The sequence below is a fragment of the Ambystoma mexicanum genome, chromosome 12 (genome assembly GCF_040938575.1).
Source record: "Ambystoma mexicanum isolate Mex_15411 chromosome 12, UKY_AmexF1_1, whole genome shotgun sequence".
Lineage (NCBI taxonomy): Eukaryota > Metazoa > Chordata > Amphibia > Caudata > Ambystomatidae > Ambystoma > Ambystoma mexicanum.
This window is the reverse complement of record NC_090936.1, coordinates 360681602-360706778: the sequence shown is the minus strand read 5'-3', so window position 1 is coordinate 360706778 and position 25177 is coordinate 360681602. Positions and strand designations below refer to the sequence as shown.

General features: G+C 45.2%; 1 protein-coding gene across 2 annotated transcripts in view; it reads right to left on the bottom strand.

Annotated features, from left to right (window-relative positions):
• LMNTD1 (lamin tail domain containing 1) overlaps nt 1–25177 on the bottom strand; it is a 2112860-nt gene that overhangs the window by 1427429 nt on the left and 660254 nt on the right. The window lies entirely within an intron of this gene.

The window sequence follows — 25177 nt, the reverse complement described above, 5'->3', positions numbered from 1 at the left end:
TGGGATAAGGTCCTATGAATCTGGGATTGAAGGTTCGCGGGCCCTTGAGGGGTAAATGTTTCGTTGCTAGCCATACCTGGTCTCCTACTTGGTAAGGAGGAGTTTTACTTCGGTGCAAATCAGCGTTTTCTTTATACTTTTTCTTGGCTTGCTGTAAATGAGTTGCAGCTTCTTTGAAGGCTCGGGTTATTGTGGAATGCAAATGATTTACTGCGGGCATTTCCAGGGTCAGAGGTGGATCTAGGTCAGAGGTCCGAGGATGGTGACCATACAAAGTATAAAAAGGAGTTTGTCCGGTTCCAGAATGCACTGAATTGTTGTATGCATATTCTGCAATCCAAAGGATGTCTTTCCAATTTAACTCGGATTGGTGTAACATGTACCGAAGATATTGCTCGAGAGTCTGATTGGTTCTCTCGGTTTGTCCGTCGGTCTGGGGGTGGTGGCTGGTGGATAACCGCACATCTATTTGTGCTAGTTGGCAACACTTCTTCCAAAAATGGGAGATAAATTGACTTCCACGATCCGAGACTAATATGGAAGGGAAACCATGTATGCGAACTATATTCTCCAGAAATTCCTTGGCCAAGGTGGAAGCTGAAGGCAAACCTTTTAAAGGGATAAAGTGGGCCATTTTGGAGAATAGATCCACAATTACAAGAATAGTGTTGTAACCAGCACAAGGAGGCAGGTCAGTTATAAAGTCCATTGACAAGGTGTGCCATGGTGCCGGTGGAATATCCAAGGGTTGAAGTAGGCCGGCTGGCCTTTTCTTTTGACCCTTGTTTTGGGCGCAAATTCCGCAAGACAATACAAAAGACTTTACGTCTTCTCCAAGAAGGCCACCAGAAGTGGCGTTTGATTTTTTCCTCCGTTTTAGCGATACCAGGGTGTCCTTCCATTAATGATTCATGATGATGGGCAATAACAAGTTCTTGCAATTCTTTACTTGGCAGAAACAACCGCTCCTGGAAGTAGGGTAAATCATCCTTAACGGTGTAATGAGGACCCTTTTGACTCCATTCCAGTAAGACTGAAGAGTCTAGAAGTTGTTTTACTTGCGTTTGGATGTCCTCAATAGTTTGCAATGAAGTTAGGCCTAAGATTCTTTGTTCAGGTATGATTGGCACAGGTTCTAAACTCGAATTGGGTTCTTCCATGCCAATCCGGGATAAGGCGTCCGCTTTACCATTCTTGCAGCCAGGGCGATAGGTAATTAAAAAATCAAATTCCGCAAAGAATAGAGCCCATCGGAGTTGTCGTGAAGATTGAGCTTTGGCCGTCTTTAAATACTGTAAATTTCTGTGGTCCGTAATTACCGTGATGGTGTGTCTTGCCCCGAGAAGGTAGTGACGCCAAGCCTTGAAAGCAGATTTAATAGCCAGTAACTCTTTGTCGGTAATTGCGTAGTTGATTTCAGGAGGAGAAAATGTCCTGGACCAAAAGGCCACTGGGTGTAGTTGGTTAGTTTCTGGGTCTCTTTGCGACAGGACAACTCCCATGGCCGAACTGGATGCGTCGGTTTCCACAATATAAGGGAGATCTGGGTGCGGGTGCTTTAATACACGTGCAGAGGTGAATTTGGTTTTCAGGTCCTGAAAGGCTTGTTCGGCCTCAAGAGTCCATTCAAAGCGTTTGTTTTTCTTTAGGAGAGCTGTGATGGGTTGGACTGTTCGGGAAAATTCCGGGATGAATCTTTGATAGAAATTGGCGAAGCCGAGCATGCTCTGAACTCCCTTCACCGAGCTAGGAGATGGCCATTTGAGGACGGCGTCCACCTTTCGCGAGTCCATTCGGACTCCTTGTGGTGTCAGGATGAATCCGAGAAACTCAACTTCTGTGGTATGAAAAACGCATTTTTCGAGCTTTGCAAATAGTCTGTGCTGGCACAATTTCTCAAGAACTGCCCTAACATGTTTTCTGTGATCGGATTCTGAAGAAGAGTACACCAGGATGTCGTCAATATAAACAATGACACAGACATCGATAAGTTCCCTAAGAACATCATTCATAAAGTACTGAAAGGCGGCAGGTGCATTGCACAAACCGAAGGGCATCACCTGATATTCGAAGAGCCCAAATTTGGTGCGGAATGCAGTCTTCCATTCGTCGCCTTCTTTTATACGTACCAGGTGATAAGCTCCTCGAAGATCTAACTTGGTGTACACGCATGCGTCTTTCACCTGGTCGATAAGCTCAGGGATCAGGGGCAGAGGATAACGATTCTTAATCGTTATTTGATTTAGGGCACGATAGTCCATACATGTTCTAAGGTCGCCCTCTTTTTTCGGCACGAAGAACAAAGCTGAGGAGACAGGAGACTTGGACGGGCGAATAAAACCATTGGCTAGGTACTGATCTAAATACTGACGCAAATGCAGGTTCTCAGGTTCCGTAAGAGCATAAATCCTACTACAAGGTAGTTGAGCATTGGGTACCAGATCGATTTGGCAATCATAAGACCGATGGGGAGGTAACGTGTTAGCCTGTTCCTGCTGAAAAACGTCTTGGAATTCTTGGTATTCTGACGGTAGCTGTACAGGGGTGGAAGTTGCTGAGGCTAGACCCATAACTGGATTTCTTGGATAACAAGTTGGTTCACAATCAGGAAAACTTATCTTCTTTGCTCGCCAGTCAATTCTGGGATTATGTGTTTCTAACCAAGGAATTCCAAGAATTACTTGGAATTGTGGGGCCTTGATCACATCAAACACGATTGTTTCCCTATGTCCATCCTGACCCACCAGTGTCATTTCAACAGTGGAATGCGTTACAGGCCCTGAGGCTATTTCGGTTCCATCTACTGTAGTAATGACATCTTGGGTTACTTTCGGACGGAGAGGGAGCTTAATCCTGGAAGCCAATTCACGGTCTGTGTAATTTCCAATAGCACCACTGTGGATGTATGCTTTTATAGCATGCAACTGCTGAGGCTGTTTTGGGTCCACGAGCACCATTGGCATGACAAAATGCGAGGTCAAAGAATCTGTTTTCAAGCTCGGCAAGCGGACCCCTACGCTTCTCGGGCTAGGTCGTTTCCCAAATCAGGTGTCAATAAATCGTTATCAGTGGCTCCAACCACCTTCTTAGGTGGTTTAACCGGACAATTTCGAAGAAAGTGACCGCAAGTCCCGCAATACAGACAAAGTTGCATTTGCCGTCTTCTCTCTCGTTCCTTCTGCGTTAATGGTCCTTTAACACCGCCGATTTGTATAGGTTTGGATACGTCGGTACTCTTGAAGTTGGCGTGGGTTTTGATCGGTACTCGGGTTTTGTACTTGAACCGATCTGCTTTTCTATTTTGAAGTCTGTGATCAAGTTGAACCACCAAGTCTATGTAGTCTGCGCAGACCTGGGGTGGATCTACTATCTGAGCTAGAACATCCTTAAGCTCTCCGCACAGGCCTCGATGAAACAATGTGATCCTTTTGTTTTCTGGCCATCCAGTTTCCACAACCAGTCTATTAAGGTGGCAATGTAGGACAGGAGATCCTGATTACCTTGTCGTAAGGATAGCAGTTCGTTATCAAGGCCCTGTCCTTGAGAGTGTCGAGCAAACAATCTTTCCATGCTGGCCTGGAAACCCTGAAAATTCTGGAGAATGGGATCATCCTGATTTACCAATGGAATAGACCAATCGGCAGCACTGCCACTGAGGTAAGATAGTATAAAGGCTACCTTGGTCTGGTCGTTAGGGAAGGCCCCAGGTCTGCATAGAAAGTGTAAACGACATTGGTTCACAAAGACGGCATATTTCTTGGGATCCCCCGCAAAACGTTCAGGCGGGGCCAAAGGCATGTGTCCAGGTAGATTGATTTGTACCGGGTTATTCAAACCCATTGATGTGGAAGTACCTCCGGAATTAGGTAAAGGAGTGTGCCCTGCCTGGGCCTGCAATAACCTTTTGGCCAGGTCATCTGTTCTTTCCTTGGATAGGATCAGTTCTCTTTTGAGAGCGTTAGTCTCCTGGCGGGCTGAGTGCACTTCTGCCTGTAATTCTCCCAAAAGCTGGGCCAGCTGATCTGTCTCGGAAGTCTCCATAGCGCCCGGGTGGGAAATTGTGGGTAGGCTTCGCGTTCTGTCACGCTCACCTGATTCCCACGGAGGCGCAGGTCTGGCTTCGAGTGCTGATGCTTCTTCAATGGTGAAGCGCAGGACTCTGAAGATGGACAGGTAGGGCCCCTCTACTCTGGCTTCTCTGGCTCGTAGGAATATTCCCCTCTGCGTGAAAAGGGAGTATTACCTACTGACGGAATAATGCTCAAGCCTCCCACTTCCTTCCAACCCTCCACGATACCCTTCCATGATTCCCCGTGAAGTCTCACCTTAGGGTCTGGAAGGATGAGTTCTCCATCCTGCTTCTGATGCAGGGGCACGTTGAAACCCAGTTACTTCACTGGATTGAGGTTTGATGGAACTTCAAATAAGCTTGACTATTCAGGTAAGGCGCTGTAAGAGTTCTGTTGCAAGTTCAAAAGTTCAAGCTTAATAATAATGTTCATTGTCTTATTGCAGCAAGCGCTAACGCTTATGTCTTTTTCCCCTTAGGGGCCGGGGTTCGGAATGCCGGAGATATGGCGCCGACCCGAAATGAAACGTGCAGTTCCAATAAATGACAGGTAAGTTCTGGATGAGCGTTCGGGTAATGTCTTTGCATTCGCTCATTCAATGTCTTTGTCTTTTTTCCCCATAGGGGCCGGGGTCCGGAATGCCAGGAAGCGGCAGGACCCGAAATTAAACGGGAATGAACCAACTGGTAAGTCTTAGAAGGAAACTGAGCTTTTCCTATTCCCTTCCTTCTCTCACCTTGTGTTCTTGTCTTTTTCTCTCTAGGCACTGGAAAGTGGCTGCGGATCCGGATGATCGCTGCTGAAGATGGAGGTGCCCAGGAAAGGTGAGTGAAATGCAGCGCTGCAGCGATCGAAACAAAATGCTTTTAAAAATGATGGCTTCCCTTTCAGGATCGTCGGTGTGATGTCTCCGTGATACAGCTTTAGCAGGTAAGGTCTTCTTTCTCCTTCCAATTCTCTCTTATCTCCTTTTGCAGGTGACCCAGGATGCTGACAGGCGTGGCTGAAGTCCAGATGCAGGAGCTGACACGGTGAGCGTCCAGCTGCGAGGAGCAGAACAACGCGAAGCAAGAGTTGCTGATCGGGCGTGGTTTAAATAACTTTGGGAGAAGTTCCAGATATGTATCCTTCCACCGATCAGGTATGTATCCTTCCCCGACCACACCCAGGTGGAAAGTAGTCCCACAGGTAAAGTAGTTCCATTCATGCCTCAAGAGGGCCTGGATGTAGCAGCATGGTCTGCATCAGGTAAGTGCACATTGAAACACTTGAACACATGTCTAGCTTTATGAGCCTGGCGCCTAAGGCGCCAGGACATTGGTCCAACATGAGCCTGGCGCCTAAGGCGCCAGGACTGTGTCCAAAGGGCCCCAGCTTGGGCCCGCTGGCACTTCCCTGGGGGGAATGATGCCTGCCTCTGGGGTTGCTGGGTCGGACTCGGCTCCTTGGAGGTAGGCATCATGACACTGATCCTGCCTGATGTCACAAGTCACTTCTTCCTCCCCGTAAGGGCAGGAAGAATACACCGGGAAATTCACCCCTTGCCAGATGAAGATCCTGTCTGGTGGTATGTCATTGTCACTGTCATTGTCAAAGCAGTCATTGTGGATTGGTCCCATCAGTTAGTTTCCTAGATCCATGGAAAAATGTCTGTCATCAAACGCCATTCCAATAATGGTGCCTGCGCCCAGAGTGATACTCCTAGGGTCGCTGTTATCCATCAATATAGGAATGGTGTTGTGTTCTATATTGACTAATGGTGTTGGGTTTAACCCCAACCCCTGCTGTTGGAGATGGGCATTGAGATGTACATAGGCGTCAGGATTTTGCAGTTTCTGTCCTCTTTTAAGTTTTAATTGAAGTGGGAATTGTTGGGTCCGTCCTGCGATGGTGACCTCCTCTTCAATTTGAACTTCAACTGCATACGGTAGCAATTGTGCTAACCAAAAAGCTTTTTCTGAATCATCAAAGCCCATGGGATTGCCCCCTAGTCGGGACCAAGCATTGTAATTTATCAGGTCCAAATTAATTGCAAACCGATTGAGAATGTCACTTCAGCAGGGACACCTCGCACGACTCAACAATTATGTTCTATGCTTTTGTCACCTATAGAATTTTGGAGCATACACCTAGGTAGGAGGTGTTTGAAATTGGGAGTTTCAAGGCCCATTTACAACTTATCAATCAATTTAAATGTGGGAAGGGCTGGATCTTTTGGGAGCTTTCTGAACATGGCTTCGCTGATGAAGCTCTTCCCGTTGTTAACACAAGCTCCGGCGAGAACAGACTCCTTCCACTCATTTAAAGGAATAGGGGGGAACAGCTGTTCTCTAATTTTCGGAAATGTCAGCTAAACTTTGAGCTGGTTTTTCATCACTTTTGACTATAGAATTTGGATTTTCAGATTGTGAATCAGTATAAAATTTCAAAGTATTTCCTTTGAGTGTGGAATGCCACTTAAAACTGGAAGGAAGGTTGATTTTCAGGAATGTAGAGGAGTTCCCGTCACCAGTTTGTTGTCCTACAGCAATCACAGTAACATCGGGTATTTGATTATTCTGGAAATTAAACTTAATATGATCCGATTTATGTTCAACCATGTGGCATGTGCCATTTAAACTAACATGGTTGACACTCTGTTTTAATTTTATTGGCCGGTTAGTCTGAGTCCAGAGGACCCTGTTCACACAGTCTTTTAGGGGAGACAGCCTGCGAAGGATGTCATTCCCTAATAGACAGGGGGTTCCTTCTGGAGACACGACTATGACCGGGTGTTTCACTTTATGTCACCCAATTTTTATTTCCAAATCCGCAGCCCCCTCAACAGGAATTTCATTCCCATTGAAGTTCTGGAGTTGTCCAGGAAGGGGGGTGAGAGGGATCTGGTCTCTCTCCCCCTTCCTGAATTTAGCTGCTCAAAGGCCCTTTTTGACAGAAGAGTGGCTTGGGATCCAGTGTCCACCAGTGCTGGAATTGCACATTGCCCTTGCACTCGGGTGGGGGCATAGAATCTCCCCTCCTTCTCCTCAAGTGGGCAACAGTAATAGGCATGTTGGGCAAACTGGGTGGTCAATTTCTTTATTTTGGACTCCGACACTGTGGTGTTTTGGACAATTTTCTGTGCCGGAGTCTGCAAATCTGTAATAAAAAATGTACATCCTGAAATAGATGGGATTTCGGAATCCCCTCTTTTCCCTAGCTCTGTGCTTCCCCCTTTTACCTGCAGGCAGTCACTAGAACCAGTTTGTGGGGAGGATCCCTCTATTAATACTTTTCTCTCAGGATGACCATTCTGGGGTTCCAGGATGGGTGATTCTGAATCAGTCCCCATACCCACCCAGTCTTCATTCAGATCTCTTGGGACCCATTTTTCATTGGGAGGAATTCCCCCATCGCTAAAGGAGAAGACTGTTTTCCCAGAAACCTCTAAGGATTCTTCCCCTTCAAACTAGAGAACACTAACGTCCTCCACAAAATGGGCCTTCTTGATGTCTTTATTTCTCCTACCCACCCTCTGTTCCCTGAGTTGCAGATTTTCGGGGGCAGGAGATTTTAGTTCCATTCTGGGGTGTCCAAGGGCTTTTCATGGATGAGGAAGGAAGCTTCCTCTAAGGCTTTACACCCCCCTTCTGCCGTGCCTCCTCCTGGGGAACCGGTGAGTTGTCGGGGTTCTCTCCCCGTCATTGTTCTGGGATGCCAGACCCTTGGTTTGAGGGGTTCTGAGCCGCCATGTTCATCTGAGGGTTCTGCTGAGCCCTCAACATGTGACTCAGATCCTGCGTTAGGTATGGACCTGGCACTCCAGTTGGGACACCCATTCTGGCTTGTGCAGGGTTCTCTGTTCATACCTAGGTAGTTCACAGGAAGGGTAACTATCCCTTCTTCCGGAGTACCCTGGGAATTGGGGATTTTGGTAACCCTCCACCCTTGGCCTCCCCTCTCCCAGATTGGGTATTCTGGGCTCCTGAAAGTGAGGAAAGAAAGGAGGGTTGTCCTGCAGGTTGGGGTTTTGTGGATACCGGGGAAAGAAACTTAACCCAGGATTTGGGGGATGACTGCCCTCCTGAGGGAAGTTAGGAGGGAAGTTTCCCAGCGCAGTACTTACCTGGTTGGATTCCCCCCTTGGGCTGGAGGAATCCATACATTCCCCAAGATAGGCCGGTTGCCCTTGTATCTGGGACGTATATAATCAGGAGAGTTAGGGGTCCCATTGGTGGGGCTGCCGTCCTGACTGCCACCTGTTGCTGATTGGTTAGAAGGCCTTCTTTGCCTCTGATTTTGCTGGTTTTGAGTAGGTGCATTTTTAGCCCCCCCCCATTTCTAGGTCCAAAATGGGGGCAACCTTCACCTCCGCCACATTAGCAGCAGCAGGGTGTTGGTTGGTTTGGGGTTTTCTATCTGATTTTTATTTTCTGCAGGTCTTTGGACCTCATAGATCTGGGTAGCCTGCTCTATTACCCAGTCCAGGGTCCTTTTATCATGAAAATCCCTAACCAGCTGGGTCATGATGTATTTTGGGAGCGCATGAAAGTAGGTAGTTATAAACTTTTTGCTATCCGTGCGCACCGTCCTGGTAGTTTGCACAAAGGCATGTTTTAGCTCCTGCACAAATTCTTGTGGGGCCTGATCTTCTCCGCATTGCAAATTGTAGGCCGCATTGCGAGCCTCCTGGGGGGTTTCTGTGGGTGGAAAAGTGCTTCCAGATGCCCGCCCTGTAGGTGGACCATCTTGAATGGTTTTGGTCTTCCAGTCCAGCAAAGAAACTGGAGTACTCCGAGAGAAATGTATGTGGTCTGGCTATCTTTAAGGTGAAAAGTGTCCATCATTTGTTCTAAACAGAATATTTTCTAAATGTTCCAAATGTACTAAATGTTCCCAAACAGAATATTTTCTGTTTTTGTGGTACGGTGTTATGAAATTCCTAATGGCCTTGATCTGCCTAATGGGGTCTTTTACCAGTGCTCTCTTTTGTTTGTTCGCCTTCTTTTTCTGCGTCCCCTGATTCCACTCACCCTCAGACTCAGAGGTGCTACTGTTTGAGGACCACTCATGATCTTCTAGGCACTCACTGATTCTTTGAGCTTGTGAGGAGGGGCTCGCAGAATGGTGGGGCCTAGTTTCTTCTCCCCTGTGGCGCACAGGAGAGTAGTCTTCTGACTCCTCCCTGCTTCCAGGGTTGGCGGAGGATCCCCCTCACTGCCCTGATTGGGTGGAGGTCTTCAAAATGCTCTTTTGGGGCCTTATTTCATGCTGTTTTTGTGCAAATCGAACCAAATGGTCCCTTTGGAGATAGTGCTTTTGCAGATCTAATTCCCTGACTTTCTCCTCAAAGGAGGCTTCCTGGTAAGAGACATCAGCCCTAATATTTGTGTATCTATACAGGGATGCCCTTCCATCAATTTTTGAGGGGCACTGACCTGTCAGCTCCATCATGCTAGGCCTATTTAATTCTGATGGCTATTTCATTCTGATGGCCTCATGGCTTCTGGCTCATGTGAACCAGTAGACATGAAGTCAGCAGTGCACAAAGTATTAAATGTGTTTGAGTCCTCTAGTACAGAGGGTATCAGGGGTAGCCCTGTCCCTCTCTACTTGTTCAGAGTCCCTTAAGTTTGGGTTTATCCTGGCATACTCTCTCTCCAACCTCCCTAGCTTCTCCTTTTCAGACCCTACTTCTTGGTAATAGGCAAAGGTCTGAGCTTTTTGCTCCCCTATCAGGGCTTGACTGGCCTCTATGACCCGCTCTTGAGCTGCCACCTGCTTGTGGAGACCCTTGTTCTCCTCCCAGAGGGCCTCATTGTCTCTTTGCGCTGCCTGTATGGTTTGGGAACAATTAGGCCATTTTTGTTGTAGGAGATTCACCTCCTAAATTTGTGCATTTTTAGTTTGGGTGTTCTCTTCCAGAGCAGCTTCTACTCGTCTGGTGTGCTCCAATAACTTTCCATATTCATTTTTCAATTCATTTAGTTTCTGGAGGCCTAACTCTCTTTCCTGTAAATCTGTTTTTAGGTGGCTCACTTCCTGACACAGGGCATCTTTCTCCTGATTTAGGGGGCCCCTCAATTCCGCCAGGTCGTCCCTTTGTTGCTTGATAGCATTTGATTTCTGACATTCTTGATTAAATTGTGCTTGGAGGTGGAGTTCTTTACTGATTAATTTATTCTCCTCTTCCAATTTGTCCACCTGTTTTAATAAAGTGGTTATCTGCTCTGAACATGAGTTGTTACATTGTATCTGTTGATTCAGCTTCTGGTGACTCTCTTTCAGAGAGTCAACCTTTCCCTGACACTCCTCTTTCAATGCATCTAATTGGGCCTCTTGGTCGGATTTATTCTGTTGTTGTAGAGCCAAGTCCTCTTTTAGCTGTTTAATGTAATTTTCCAATCCAACTCCAGAACCTTGGCTCTTTTGCAATTTTTCTTCCATTAATTTGAACTCAGTCTGGATTTGGTCTTAAAACCCAGACAGGTTTTGGGCAAGGGTTCTCTTTTCTTCATGTTTTGCCTGCATCACTTCCATATGGAGATACATATAGGCTGTGATTCTGACAATTTTAATATGCTCCTCTTTAATATCTGGAGTCATGAACAACTCGCTCAAAGCTTGATGTAACAGCCCACCGCCCTGCCAGTGTCCATGTCCATGGTAGTGACCTGTTGCATCATTTCTTCTAGCCAGACTTTCTCATCTTGCTCTGCCCATTCCCCCTGACAAATAATTTGTGCAGAAGGTGCTGCCTGGCCATGTTGATCTCTACTATGGTAATTTTGGAAAGTGTTCTTTCTTTATTAATCTATTTATATAAGGGTAACCTGTGTTCTGTTGCTTTTTGTCTAGTTTGGGGTTGATTTTGCTTTAGTTTTATACACAGGCCTGGTACTTAGGGTCTATGTTTTGGAGGCGCTTTTTACAGCGTAACACAGCTTTACAGCCACACAACGTATCACTATCTTGAAGGTTAGCCTGCTGTGTTAAACTGTCACGGGTGGCAACACTTACCCAATCCCGGACGAGCCCCCAAGCTGTAAGGATTCAAATCGGGCATAACACACCGGACCAGGACCCTTGCCCTTAGCCTAGGATGTAGCACTCAATTAAAATACTTTTTTCTTTATTTCCTAGGATTCACATTGAGCTGGCACCCAACCCGTCTCACACCCCCTTTTACAAATACTCCTGGTCACAATGATATGATATGATATGATAAATGATATGATATGGCATTTATAACACACCTATACACAAGTGTTCCAAGGTGCGACGAGGCAAGGTGGGAATACAGGGAAGACAGACAATGATCCTACTAGGCCAGGTATCATTCAGATTGCGCAAGTGCATGGGAAGGGGGAGAGGGCAAAGTGCAGGGGGGAAAGGGAGGGGACAGTGCAGTACATGGGAAGATAGAATAAATGACAACAGTACAATGGTAAGGTACGGCCAACAGGTGGCAAGTGCAGGCATCAGGTGTCAAGTGCTGGTAGTGGGACTGTAGGGATACAGAAAAACAGTCCCCAAGTGTGGGGGATGCCAGGAGGGCAATGTAGGAGTGCGACTGTTGGAGGAGGGGACCTGGGCCTGAGGTCAGAGGGTGGCCAGGTAAACCAGTGCAGTTTCAGTATCAGCCAGGAAATAAGTGGTGGAGAGGAGGAGAAAAAGCAGAAGCAAAGAGAAAGGTTTTGAGGTGCTTCCGGAACGGGAGATGGTTCTCCTCAGTTTCAGTGGGGCAGGGAGGCTGTTCCAGAGGGAGGCCACAACCGAAGAAAGAGATCTAACACCAACTTGTTGCTTGGAGAAGCTACTGACCCTGAGGGAGTTGGGGGCGGATGAGCAAAGAGCTATGGACCATGAACAAGGCAGGTTGGTGGGAATGCAATATTTATTTATTTTAAATTCAAAGAAAACACACAATTTTAATATTGAGCAGCAATTATCAGGGATGATAATTACAATGTAAACTGATGAAATAAACTTGGTTGACCTTCTACTAGAACATATCCAAAGTACAGACGAATAGGGGCAATTTTACTGTTTGGTTAGATAACACTCGAGTTAAGTTTCCCTTCTGCAATGCTCCCTCAGCCCCCTATTAATCGAATGTTGAGTGGATAGAAAGGAGCAGTGAGGAGTCAGTATGCTAGGCAGCAAACAGAATTAAAATCCGACCTTCGCCCTTGAAATGAGAGGCAAAATTGGATTCAAAAACCTTTGCAATTGCCTCAATAACACTCGGAATTGGTAAATAATTTAATGTGCGGTTGAATAAATGAGGTAAATATGAGTTATCACAGTATCGGGGATGTACTAACACTACCAACTACAAAGCAAGGTACCAACTAAGGGCATACAATTCAAAATCAACTTTGAAGTGACAACACAGTGCAGCCAGAATCACAACAACAGAAATTGCATTTACTAAATTACACAGGCTTAAATGTCAAAAATGGTTTGAAAAATGTGTGAAATAGACAGAATCGGAATGCGGTTTTTAGGCTGGGTGATAGATGCACATCACAGGGATAATAGGAAAGTGAAAGAGTGGCTGTAGCTGAAGAACTGGATGAGATTTTCAAGGTGAGAGGAAATTCAGTTTTAAAAATAAAAGCAGTTAAAAGAGAAAATCAGTTTAAAAAGTAAAAGACAAGTTTCACATAAACTAGATTTAGTGGCTAGAGTGTTAAAGAAAGTACGCTCCAAGGTTAATTTGCAAGGTTAACCTTTTCACCCCGTGTTCAGCTCTGTGTGGGAATTAATTAAATGATTCAAAATATGACTAAGGATTTATGCAAGCAGAAATGAATGGAAGAATTGTGCTAACAATAGAAAATCAAGGAACAGAATACACAGAGGATTCAGAATATCTTCAACAAGTCATCAGGGTATGGATGGGATTACTTACAAGGTGGAACAAAGACAAGGTATCAAGTTAGGGTATACAATGTGTTGCTATGGAATGGGGTAATACTCACAATCAGCGCTTGAGTTTGGGATTTTGGGACAGCCAACCGAGTTTCTGGACAGTGAGGCAATATCTGGTCACTGGTCACAGCGGTGGGCTCTCCTAACAGAAAACAGCTGGGCAAAAGTCTAGTCACAGCAAAGCGGCATGCATGTAGTGGGGCAAAAAGCTAGTCTGGTCACAGGATACTCTCAAAAAGGGTACCACAGCTGGTAACTGCTGAAGTGCAGATTGGTGATGGAGGGGAATTCTGCTGGGTGGGTAAATGTAGCCCACACCACATGCTCAGTGTTAGGAAAGATTTCTTAATACAGGGTAATTTTCCTTCCATGTGGCAACCCCTAAACTTTTTGCTGTTGTTTTCACCATGATCTAGACTTTGCCAGAGAAGTGCAGCCTTCTGCCGCACTCCTCTGGGCTTTCGCTCCATTCTTACGGGGAAACTGACATGCCCTTAAGGCAGTCAGTACCGGGAAACGTTGTTTTCCGTAGTTTCTTTATCATGTTGCAGCTTTCGCGCAACATGGCACAAGAGGGCACTGTAAGCTAAGTTACTGCTCTCTTGGGTCTCTAGTCTTCTACAGGCCCTAGATACTCTCTTTGGATTGTAAATTAATGGTGCAAGTGAATCACGGACGGGATTGGTGGCAGCGATCGTTTCTTGTGTTTTTGAGCTCCTTTTGGTGTTTTAAGCGCGTTTCTCGCGCTTAGCCCAAAATGGTGGCCTGGCTTCCAAAATGGCCAGACCACGAGGCTCTTTGTCCTGTCCGCTGACCGTCTTGCCCCCTTCACCTCCCCCAGGTCCAGCCAACCCGGGGCCTTCCTTATTTGGGCATGTACTTTCCCGCGAAACACAGATGCTTTCGCAGGATTCTACAGGCCTTGTGTGTGCCTCCAGGATGGGGGCTGGGATGTCTGGTCCCAATACACATCCTGGGCGCCAGAGAGTCTAGGGTGGTGTGAATGCCTGGGACCCCCGTGGTCCATGATCAGGTCCACATATGGTGTGAGTGTTTTATGAGCGGATCTCCCATTGGGTCCCCTCCGTTTTGGCGCGAAGGGAACCGTGTATAAGAGGGGGCTGGAAACGCCACTACCATGTCGATCTCCTGAGTTCTCACGAACAAAGGAATACAGGAGCCAAGTATCCTGCAACCACGAGGCTGAACCGAGGAATCGCTGGTGACCCGCCGAAGGACTGCTCCTCTGCACTGCTGTCGCTTTGTGAAACCCTTTCTACCTCAGATCGAACGAGAAGGCCTGTACTGGTACTTTACCCTTGGAATAGTGGGAACAACTATTCTCGGCATGTTCACCATCTCCTGCACGTAAGCCTTCGGAAGTGTCTCTGTGCCATCCAGCAGACTGACCAGCCTACCAAGGAGTCTTGCTCTGTAACCGCCGTCAGGTTGTGCTGTATTACGAGTCCTTGTCACTCTCACACGATTCGTACACTTGGCATTCCCAGGTCTGAAGTGAGTAGTGTACATTGGGCTGAAATACACACGGCTGCTCCGTTGCTCTGCTGTGGTAACAAACTGTGCAGGTTCACTGCGCTTGGGACATCCTCAACTCAACTTCTGCTGCTGCGGAATCTACACAATGCTGAGACGTCCCCTGCTCGTATCTGAACCTGCCAGCACTGAAACTGATGCGGAGAAACCTGGGTCTGCTTGCATCGGGGACCGGTGAGTAGCATCGCTAGGAACTGGTCTCCCTCCTGCAGGAGCCCATAGCTTTTCCCCGCTGTGTCTAACAGCACGCCTTTCCGTACTCGCGCTCTGCTTCTGCCCACAGTGGAGGCTGCGCTTGAGTCGTGGAGCTCTGTTCATCTTCATTTGTTCACCGAACTAAACTGCCTTATTCCCTTGAAGAGACTCCCCTTTTTGCCCGTTGGCACCAGCGTGTGCCGGTACTTTTGAGCACAAGGCTCCACTCTTCATAAGGCTTGGACTTCCTTTTAGTTAGGTGCCTCTGAAGGCGGACTGGGTCTAATTATTATTCGCTCTGCTTGTTTTGCTCCCCATCTAGGTGGTCTACACATTTCATGCGTCTAACTCGTTAGACTCGTTTGTATTTGTATATATATTGTATTGGTTTGGTATGTGTTGGTTTACTTGAGTTTTATTGTGATTTCTCGCTACGGTCAATGTTACAAAGGCCTTGTAATAAATGTGTATATATTTTTAATATAAGACCTGCTTGGAGTAATTTGTAAGTGTCCTTGCTTTGTGTGCTCATTGCGGGCTTTCAGTCACCCTCACCCCTCTTGAGACCTAGTCTTGACCGCCGCGATCGCTACCCTGATTGGTCTGGCTTGTCCAGAGGTTACCCTGTTCGAAGAAACTAGGCTGGACTTCTGAACCTCTGCCCCTCCAGGACAGAGTTCAGAAATCCGTCTTAACACTCATAATTGACGGGTGGATTGCTATTGGAGGCAGCCATTGCATGGTGGTATGTAACCACACCACATGCGCAGGAGTCAGGAACGGATGGCTACTAGGCAGTCATTGGTTGGTGGTATGTTACCTCCTCCCTGCCTCGTGCTCATAAGTGAGAGATGGATGGCTATTGAAGGCAGCCATTGCATGGTGGTATGTAACCACACCACATGCTCAGTGTTGAATCGAATTGATATTTTAATTCTATCGCGCTCATAAACAAGTGTTTCAGAGGGTATCACCCAAATTGTTTGTTTACAATTGTTCGAATGAACAATTGACCGAATTTAAAGGGTCACAATCGACCTTTTCACAATTGACCGTATATATATATATATATATACCAATTGTAATATATATATATATATATATTGGGGTTTTGGGGGGTTTGGCGTGGGTGGGGGGTTGTGGGGGGTTTCCCCCCACATATATGTTACAATTGACCTTCACAATTCGGTCAATTGTGAAAAGGTCAATTGTAATTCTAACAGTTGTAAAACGAACAATTCGTATACAACCTTTCAGAGCGTGACAAGGCAAGGGAGGGGAACAGGGGAGAACAAAACAACAATCTTACTAGGCCCAGTGACATTGAGAACGCGCAAGTGCATGGGAGAGGGGAGGGGAAAAGTGCATGGAAGGGGGGGAGAAGTGGAAAGTGCGAATCAAAGGAGAAATAGATAAATTATAATAAATAAATAATTAAACACAACAAACAATAGTCAAGTAAGGATGGCTACTGGAGGCAGTCATTGGTTGGTGGTATGTAACCTCCTCCATAAGCAGGGAAATGATCAGTGGGGGGAGTCATTAGTTGATAATTCAGTCTTATTCGTGTACTTGGTCGCGTCCCTTGAACCCACATCTGCATTTGATCCTGAATTATATTAATGTCCCTAAATTGTGTAATTGGCACCACTTCTGTACTGTAATTAGGCCTATTGAATAGTCTCGGTACAAAAGTATTGCGTGGCTGAGCACCAGCCGACAGTAATTAGTGAGATAAAGGTAGAATGATAGTCATGCGCTCAATTAATGACAAAAAAGTCATGCACAGAGCACCAAGGCTTCTCCAGGATATGGCGAAGAGTGCCCCGGTAACCAGACCTCAGTCTGCTAGAAGAAAGGGATACGAAAATGAGACGGTGATGCTACAAACAGAGGAAGGGAGAGAGTCAGCCGGGAAACATGTTTTGTGACAGCATGGGGCGGTGTCAGTCCTGTTAGGAGGACCATGTTCTGCAAAAGGAGGAGACGGATAAATCCTCACAAAGCAAGGTAGTTTAGAAAAAGATCTCAAAACAAAAGAAAACACCCTTATGCTCCTACCAGACATACTGTCAGAAGTTCTGAAGAAGTTGGGCTTGGGCACACAACGACTTTAGAAAGAACCATGTTAACATCTTTAGTTGGAACACAAGAGGCTCTAGTGTCATCAGAGGCAAAGAAACAAGGTCATACTTATTCAATCAGGGGGATGCGATTCTTTTACAAGAAACCTGGTTGGTTAATCCGCTAAACATCGAAGGGTATATGGTTCATTGTTTGTCAGCCGTACAAAAAACACTGGGCCGGCCCTCAGGAGGCTTACTAATAGCACTAAAAAACCAAGTCTTTAAAAATGTAAAGGAAATATGGAATAATCCCCAGGGCATTCAGGCATGCAGAGCTGAAGTATCTATACAAGAAACCACCACAACTTGGGTCTTTGTAAACATTTACTGGAACCATGCAACATCGAAACTAGACTGTTTTCTAGAGAACTTAGCATCTCTATTCGAACTACTAAAAACAACTCTAGTTTCTAGTAAGATCGTGGTAGCTGGAGACTTCAACACGAATTGCATATATCTCCTAAAAGGAGAACGAGATCGAGTAACACATAGGAAAATTACTCTGGGAAAACAATGGCAGGATTTTATGGAACAATGGGACCTCCATATGGTAGTGGGCTCACAGGAGGGTGTAAAAGAACCATATATAACCTGGAGAAGAGGGAACTCATCCTCAGCCCTAGACTATATCTTTGTTTCAAAAACTCTGCATGCTTCGCCCTATACACTAAAAATAAAACAGGAGTCTGGCAGTGACCACAGTAGACTGGAGTTGTCACTCGAAAATATTCTAACAACAGAAGCTGAACGAGAACTACAGTTGCTTGAGGGGAAGAAAGGAAAACTTAGAGTCGTAAAATATAAAGATGGGGGAACTAATTTAAATGGAAAACTCAAAATGATTCCTGAACACATATGGAAATCACAATGCGATCCACACCGATTTACCAACTTTCTATGGGCAACTCTAGCACCCAAATACTTAGCGGGAGAAGCCAAACAGAAACACCTGCACGCCTTTGACGAATCCACACAAAGAAGAAAAAGAGAGCATAGGAAAACGTTAAGAGACATCAAAAAGGCAGGACTTTCAGTGGAGGATATGAAAACTGAAATAAGAACCCAAAAAGCCAATTACAAATCATGGTCGATCTCACATAATGCTCTTCGGATACAAACAGATGGCGAGCACATACTTAAAACACTCAGAGAAAAAAACAGCAAGAACTTCTGGGAAGTAATGAACAAGTTCGAAGGGGAGCACGCACAATCATTATGTAACCTAGTTTCAGAAGATGGCTGGGTGAGCTACCTGACAGAGACATATAAGAGCGACGACACCCGCGAATTTAGACCCAAACCAGATATCCATTGGCAACTTAATTTCTGTGAAGAAGACATACGGGAAATTATAGCCAGTTCCTCATCATCTAAAGCATCGGGTCTAAACGGCTTGACCTATCAGGCACTGAAAAGCGAACCAACATTGTGGTCAAAGTTATTATCCGCTCTCTTTAAAGAAATACTAAAGCAACGAACCTTTCCAGCATCTTGGAAAACGGCCCTTATAGTACCTTTCTTTAAATCCGGGGATCGTCGTATACCAATGAACTATAGACCGATAGCATTGCTGGACATTGAAAGCAAAGTCTTCATGAAACTATTACTGTCTCATGTCTCGAAATGGGTCGAAGATTTTAATATTCTATCACGCTTTCAAACAGGATTCCGCAAAGGCCACTCAACATCTATTAATGGCCTGATTCTAAACATCTTGAATGAGCAAAAGAGAGGGGGGAAAAAACAAATGCTGTACGGAGCCTGGATACATCTGTCTAAAGCTTTCGATCAGGTTGAACGAGTCCTATTGTGGGACAAACTCCGGAACTGGGGAATGCCAGAATCTCTTCTATCAATTTTAGTGGAACTTCATAAAAACACCAACCTAAGAATACGGCTCGACGCAATGGGTCATCTGTCTAGACTAGTTGAAGTTAATAGAGGTGTAAGACAAGGGTGTTTGGGGGCGCCTCTGTTCTTCAACTTGTTCCTGGCAGATATGGGCCATTTTCTAGAAACGTCTGCCTTGATAAGCCCAACACTAAATGGGAGGAAAATCTGCTGGTTGGCGTATGCGGATGACATAGTTCTCCTCGACAGAACACCAATTGGGCTACAACACCTACTTGACAAACTGAACGAATATGTAGGACTAAACAAATTGACAGTTAATCCATCTAAATCAAACATTTTGATTTTCAAACACTCATTGTCAAAAGCAAAATACATAAACTGGAACATGGGAGGAGAACGGATTAAAACAGTAGAAACCATAAAATATCTGGGATATAACATCTATGCCCATCCAGCAACATACAAAGTAGAAAATGAAGTGTTAGCTAAAATAACACAATTCACATCACAGATGATTAAGTTAAATTACAAATTTTGTAAGTTCTCCATTTTGCCTCTGGTAAAGTTCTATCTCGCCAAAGTGGTTCCAGTTGTTCTATACGGACTAGAAGCAAAACCGGATCTTTGGTTCATAAACTGGGACAACTACGAGGGTCGCCTCTGGAAAAGAGTTTTGGGTCTCCCAAATTGTGCATCCTTAAAAAGCCTAAGATTTGAACTAGGCCTAAAATCTCTAAACTGTATGGCCGACTGGAAGCTCATTTCACTGTTCAGGGAAATAACACTAAGCAAGGACTCGACGTTGTATGGAGACCTCAAACACGAAGCACTATTGAAAAAATCCACTATTCTCATTTCGCTGGAAAGGAAAACGTTGGAAATGCTAAAGAAACTGGATCTAAATGAAGAGACTCTGGCTCTAAATCCACTTAAAGTAAAATGCAGACTAGAAGAACGGGACTGGATTGAAACAGTGGAGAAAGTAAGAGAGGACCCAACTCAAAACATATTTTTGAAGGGAGAAAAGAAACTTGGATCTCTCTCATGCTATCTACTGAAATCTCCAAATAGAAAATTGCGTTCAGACTTCCTCAGAATGAGACTGAACCTCGTCCACTGTGGGGCTGTTCTGGTAAAACGTAATCAAGGGCAGATGGCAATAAAATTATGCTCAATCTGCTCAAACCCTGCCAAACAAACGTTAAAGCATATCCTAATGGATTGTGAAGGCACCTGGCCTCAGCGACTAAGATTCTTTAGAGATCTGGTACGGAGGGAGGAAGACATAGTTACAGACTTCCTCTGGGACAGAATTATCTCAGGGAAAAATGCTGCACTTACGTTTGCAGCAACCCAGGTGCTAATAGAAAGTGGTCTGACAATCTAACACAACGATCCAAAGGATAAATGTACCTAAGCATGGAATTTACAGGACTAGAAAAATTTGGCAGGGTTGGTGGACAGTAAGAAATTTTAACACGTTTTTTTTTTTTTTTTTGTACTTAATGCAAATTGTTTTGTATTGTTTTTCCTTTTTGTAAAGGCTTAAGCCAAAACAAATAAAAAAAAAAAAAAAAAAAAAGGAGACGGATATAACCTATGACCTTGTGATAATCGTGCTGTGTTTCTAATGAATATATGCAATGTATGGTTGAATGCATAAGAGGCTTGGGGGGTTCCTCGGGCAATCCTGGGGATTTTGTAGCTTATTTGCCTGGGCCCGTCTATACTTTGAGCACCAGATAAAACTCCAGAATGTGAATTCTGTGACTGCCAACCCTGGGCCAAGAGTGGCAAAGTCAATGCTAGAACGTGTATACAGGTGAAGTGCAAGAACATTGAAAAGGCCTGGTACCCTGATGTTAAAAAGCGTCCATGTCAGTTTGGTTTGTGGTGAACCAGGGTGGTACATTCCTGGGAAGTAGGCTATCAAAGTATAGTAATACTTTGCCTCATACGGTGAGAAAATATACGCTGAGTTCCCTATGCAAGATGCGGTCATTAGACTCTGTGAAAGCCACACTGTCATGAAAAACAAGCATGCAAAGATTTGGGATAACTTTCTGACATTGTACTAATTCTTTAACTGTAAATATGTATATTTTATTCTGCTTGTAGTTATATTGTTCTTGTTTTTTATTTATTATTGACTGTTACTGTTCTTGTGCAAAATGTACAATTAAATATTAATTTTAAAAAAGCATTTTTGATCAATTGTTTTTAAATACAAGATTTTTTAAACTTTCACATACACTCATCAAGTGTGTTTTTTTTTATTTCCGCCAGACAAAGAAACCCATGCATATTTTATTTAGAAAGTGTTACCTTCTGACATACCAGCTTGTGTAACAATTGTAACCATGTGGGCTTTACGTTCCTCCAGAAGCGTCCGCGAATCCTCGTTTATGAATCTCTTGCAATCTTCACCCTCCACATAGCAGATGTAATACAAATATTTGCACAACACGTGGACACACTCCAAACATCACGGGTAGACGAGCGCCGCTCCTTTCATGTGAACGTCACCTGCTCAGCAGAGCATTGTCTGGACTCTTGTCTTTGAGTGCATCTCTTTGAGGTTGCTTAGCTAAAAGGGGCCCTGTCCAGGCCCCGGGAGATAACAGAAGCAGAGACAGATACTGCCTTGTCTCTGCTTTCTCGCTGCGCCGTCTGGGTCGCTGCAGAAGTGCCAGACTTTCCATCTGAGGAAGGACTCTGGCCGCCTTGATCATGGGCCTGTATTTACCAATATACGGCTCGCGGCTGAAAAGAAGCGCCATGACAGCTCCACCACAGCGAGGGCTCGAGGCGCGGTTTTGCTCGTAGTGATGCACAAGTTTTACCGTTACCGTTTGTGAAGCACTTAACTCATTATGCACTGCGTGGCACTTTAAAGTTGCAGGATACGCAGGCAGAGTTGCTGGTCGTAGTACGAGTGAGTATTTAATTCCAGAGTTAATTCTTGTTTTTCTAATATCTTTGCATGTTGAGGAAATAGTGGGGCCTCATTTCGAGTTGTGCGAGGAGGTAACGGCGTTAACGTTTAATTTACCGGTACACACTTGGCTGTGCACATTGGCGGATTACCACTACACCGACGCTCTACATAGTTACCCGGGTGATAGGCCACACTTTGACTTCTGACAGGATCCAAGCATTCACTTTGAGGCTTCGAATTTCAGCAGTGCACCTCAGCCCTCCATTCTCCCAAGGTACAGGGTCTTGGGCACCTCTTAGGTTAAGCAATGACCTGTGAAAGCGGCCAAGCCTTCACTTCGGGGGTTCGAATGGCACCATTGGAATTCAGCCTGTCAGTGTTTCAGGTTGTCTACATTGAGTTCTCATTCAGTTAGAGAGTCACTAGTACGCTTTTATTTTGTTTGAAATAATTTGTAGGATTTGCCCAGCCCTTCCTATTAAAGTGTGAACCTTCCTCCAGGAAACACATGGAAGCAGAATTGTCTCGCCCAATGGTGTAGGGCAAGAAACATCTGAACCCAAAGGTGAACCCCCACATTTTTATCATTTTCGAAATGTATGCTACAGGTATATCAAAATGGATTGATATAGACTGGGCAAATTGCCAGGACAAGCAATTGAACCCAAGCGCGCCTTCTGATGTGGCTTTCAGAAAGTGTGCAGTCCATGCCTAGAGTTGCGCGGACGGGCAGGCCCCAAGCTTGCTCCAAATGTGGGCTTTCACCAATGAATAAAGCCTACGTTGACTGCTCTGCGCTCCCTAGTTGCTCATGAGGTTGGCCCTCAACTGATAGGTCTAGCGGAGCCTCGATCCAGGATTACTTCTAATGAGTGACTATTCGCGATGGTGCAGTCAAAGAGATAGGTGCGTTTATCTACATATTTCTACATTAGACTGTGTGGAATCTTGACTGCATACGTTGTTTGGAACTAGGGTTTGCAGCCGGGCTTGTGAAAGGAGGGGCTATCGTCTGCTCATTCCCTTACCCCTAGGGTGACCAGATTTCCAAAACGAAAAAACGGGACGACCAACAACATAAAAGAGGGACCACCCCACTGCAGCCCACCAATTACCGCCCCTCCCCCAACATGCCCCCACAACCACCACCCAACCATATTTCCAGCACTTCTCCTTTCTATAAACTGTATATGATCTAATTTGTGCAGTTTTGTCTGGGAATCTTGGCAAGTTAATTCAAAACAAGCGTCAGCTCTGATTGGTATTATATGGCTTGCTGTACAATCGTTTCCAAGTCAGTCTCTGTGGCACAGTCAGTAAGTGTTATGACTTGGGCCTGAAAGGTTGGGGGTTTGTGGGATGTTTTTACCCATGCATCCAAGCCCTACCATAAAACTGTGCAGTACTGGCATGGAAAACATCATGATGGCCAGAACTCCCCAGAGAGTGCACAGGGAAAACATGAAGAATAGGCTGCCACCCATTTTTGCCTATGTTGTGAGCACAGGAGGGCACTGCCTAAAACCACCATTGGGCTACACACAGAGTAGCCTCAAACCATTGGGAATGGCAATGCTGATTGCCAAAAAGCAACTCAGAACTGTGGGGAATTCATTTTCTTAATCCCAAAAATGGTTGCAATACCGGTATTCACCACTATCAGAAAGCCGGCGTTTTAAAACCACCAGACTTTTGTGTAAAACTGCACAAATGAAACAAAACCAGGCCAAGGAAAGACTTGCTAAGAGGTGGATACAATGTAAAACTATATTCTGAAATGACTTGAAGGAAGTAATTATTTAATGTATATGTAAAAATTGTCAGTTTGATTTGAATGTAGAAAACTGGGAACAAAAAGTGACATTTAGCTGAATTCTGCCTGATAACTACCCCCGACAGGAGAAACCTGCTCAGCCACTTTTCTCAGGCCTGGCTGAATCCTGCTGCCCCTGCCAAAAGGAGCTCACACCTCCCTGATTGAATTAAGGGAGGGGACCTGCAGACTGCAGGAGGTTGAACAAAGCCTTGTCCTGGACTCAGGCAAATGTTATATTGGAGGGGCCGTAAAGTGGCTTCCTCTTGAGAGAACTGGGAGGGGCAGTGCCTCTGCTAGCAGCTGAGCTTGGGGGAAGTGGATAAACCAGTTATTCCACCCTGTGATGTGGGAAGCCACACCCCTTTTTGACCAGGGCATAATTTTAAAAAAGATGGATAATTCATAGTACAGACTTGTCAAAATTATATAATTAATATCATTGTTCTTGTGATTTCTCTGTGCACGTTTTAAGAGGCGTTAGGACCCTGTGGTGTATTCTGGGGGGTTGCTAGCGGAAAAAAGGTTGTTACTCCAAATGTCTGCATGTTAAAAATCTGACACTTTATCATCTGAAACCCATATCCCTGGTGCACATTTGTGTAAAATCTGGAAAGGTTTAGAGGTCATTATCTGGATGAAAAGGGGAGAATTCTGTCATCAGTGGACACAACATCGTACAAAGACAGGGATCGGATGGTTTGGTGCTACAGAAAATATGTTAACTGGACCTATAATATGAGAAAAATGGTACATAGATAAATATGTATTTGGATCAGAAATAGATTTGTGTGCAATTTGACAAGGGGAGGTTCCTCTGACCATAAACAGACAGCATCATGATGACAATCCATTTCCTTACTCCAATCATGGGAGAGGGGAGAATTGGGCCAATGACAAGTAGAGAGGGGCAGGCTTAGCTAGGCCCAGGCACACACCCATTTTCAAAACACATAACAAGAGACTGCTGGGACAGGTAGAGACATTCAATTCCATTTGCTGCGGAGCATGCTGACCGACGACTTCACATCCAGAGATCCAGACTTCAAATCCACCAATCTCCAGAACCTGTAGCAGAAATTAACTCCAGAATTTGTAGCAGCGAGGCCTGAATCCACCAGCTGAATCCTCTTCAGCAGGCCTCAAAACCAACCAAACTATTCAACAGCCGGGCGAGCTGCTTGAATTTTTGCCAAGAATTTTTGCAATTTTAGCAGTATCCAGAAAGAAGTGCTGTATCCGGAACCCGAGAGAACCACAAACCAGACCGTTGTGAGCAGATCCGGTGCTTGACAGACCCAGAGAGCAGAGCTGACCCAGATAGCCGGGACTTCAGAACCACCCGCCGGAAGTCCTGTCCGACCTGACCGTGACGAGGCCTATTTCAAATTGATATTGTGAGTACCTAGCAGAACTGTGCAGAACCAATCTCTTAGTTAAAATAATCTAATCCAAACTATTTTAACCTAAGTAGAACAGCCTCCTAGAAATTGTGTCATCTGTCATTTTTAAAGCTGCACAACTGTCACCTGTCAATTCTGCAGCTGCAAGCTGTCACCTGTAATTTTGAGTTTACTTTAAATCCGAAAAACTACCTTTATTAAATCGTCCGTATCTCTGGAACCGTTTGGGCCAGGAACGAAATTTAACTTTCATTTTAAAGCTGCCCCACTATCTGTGGGATATTTTAGGGAACGAACCTAGAACAGAC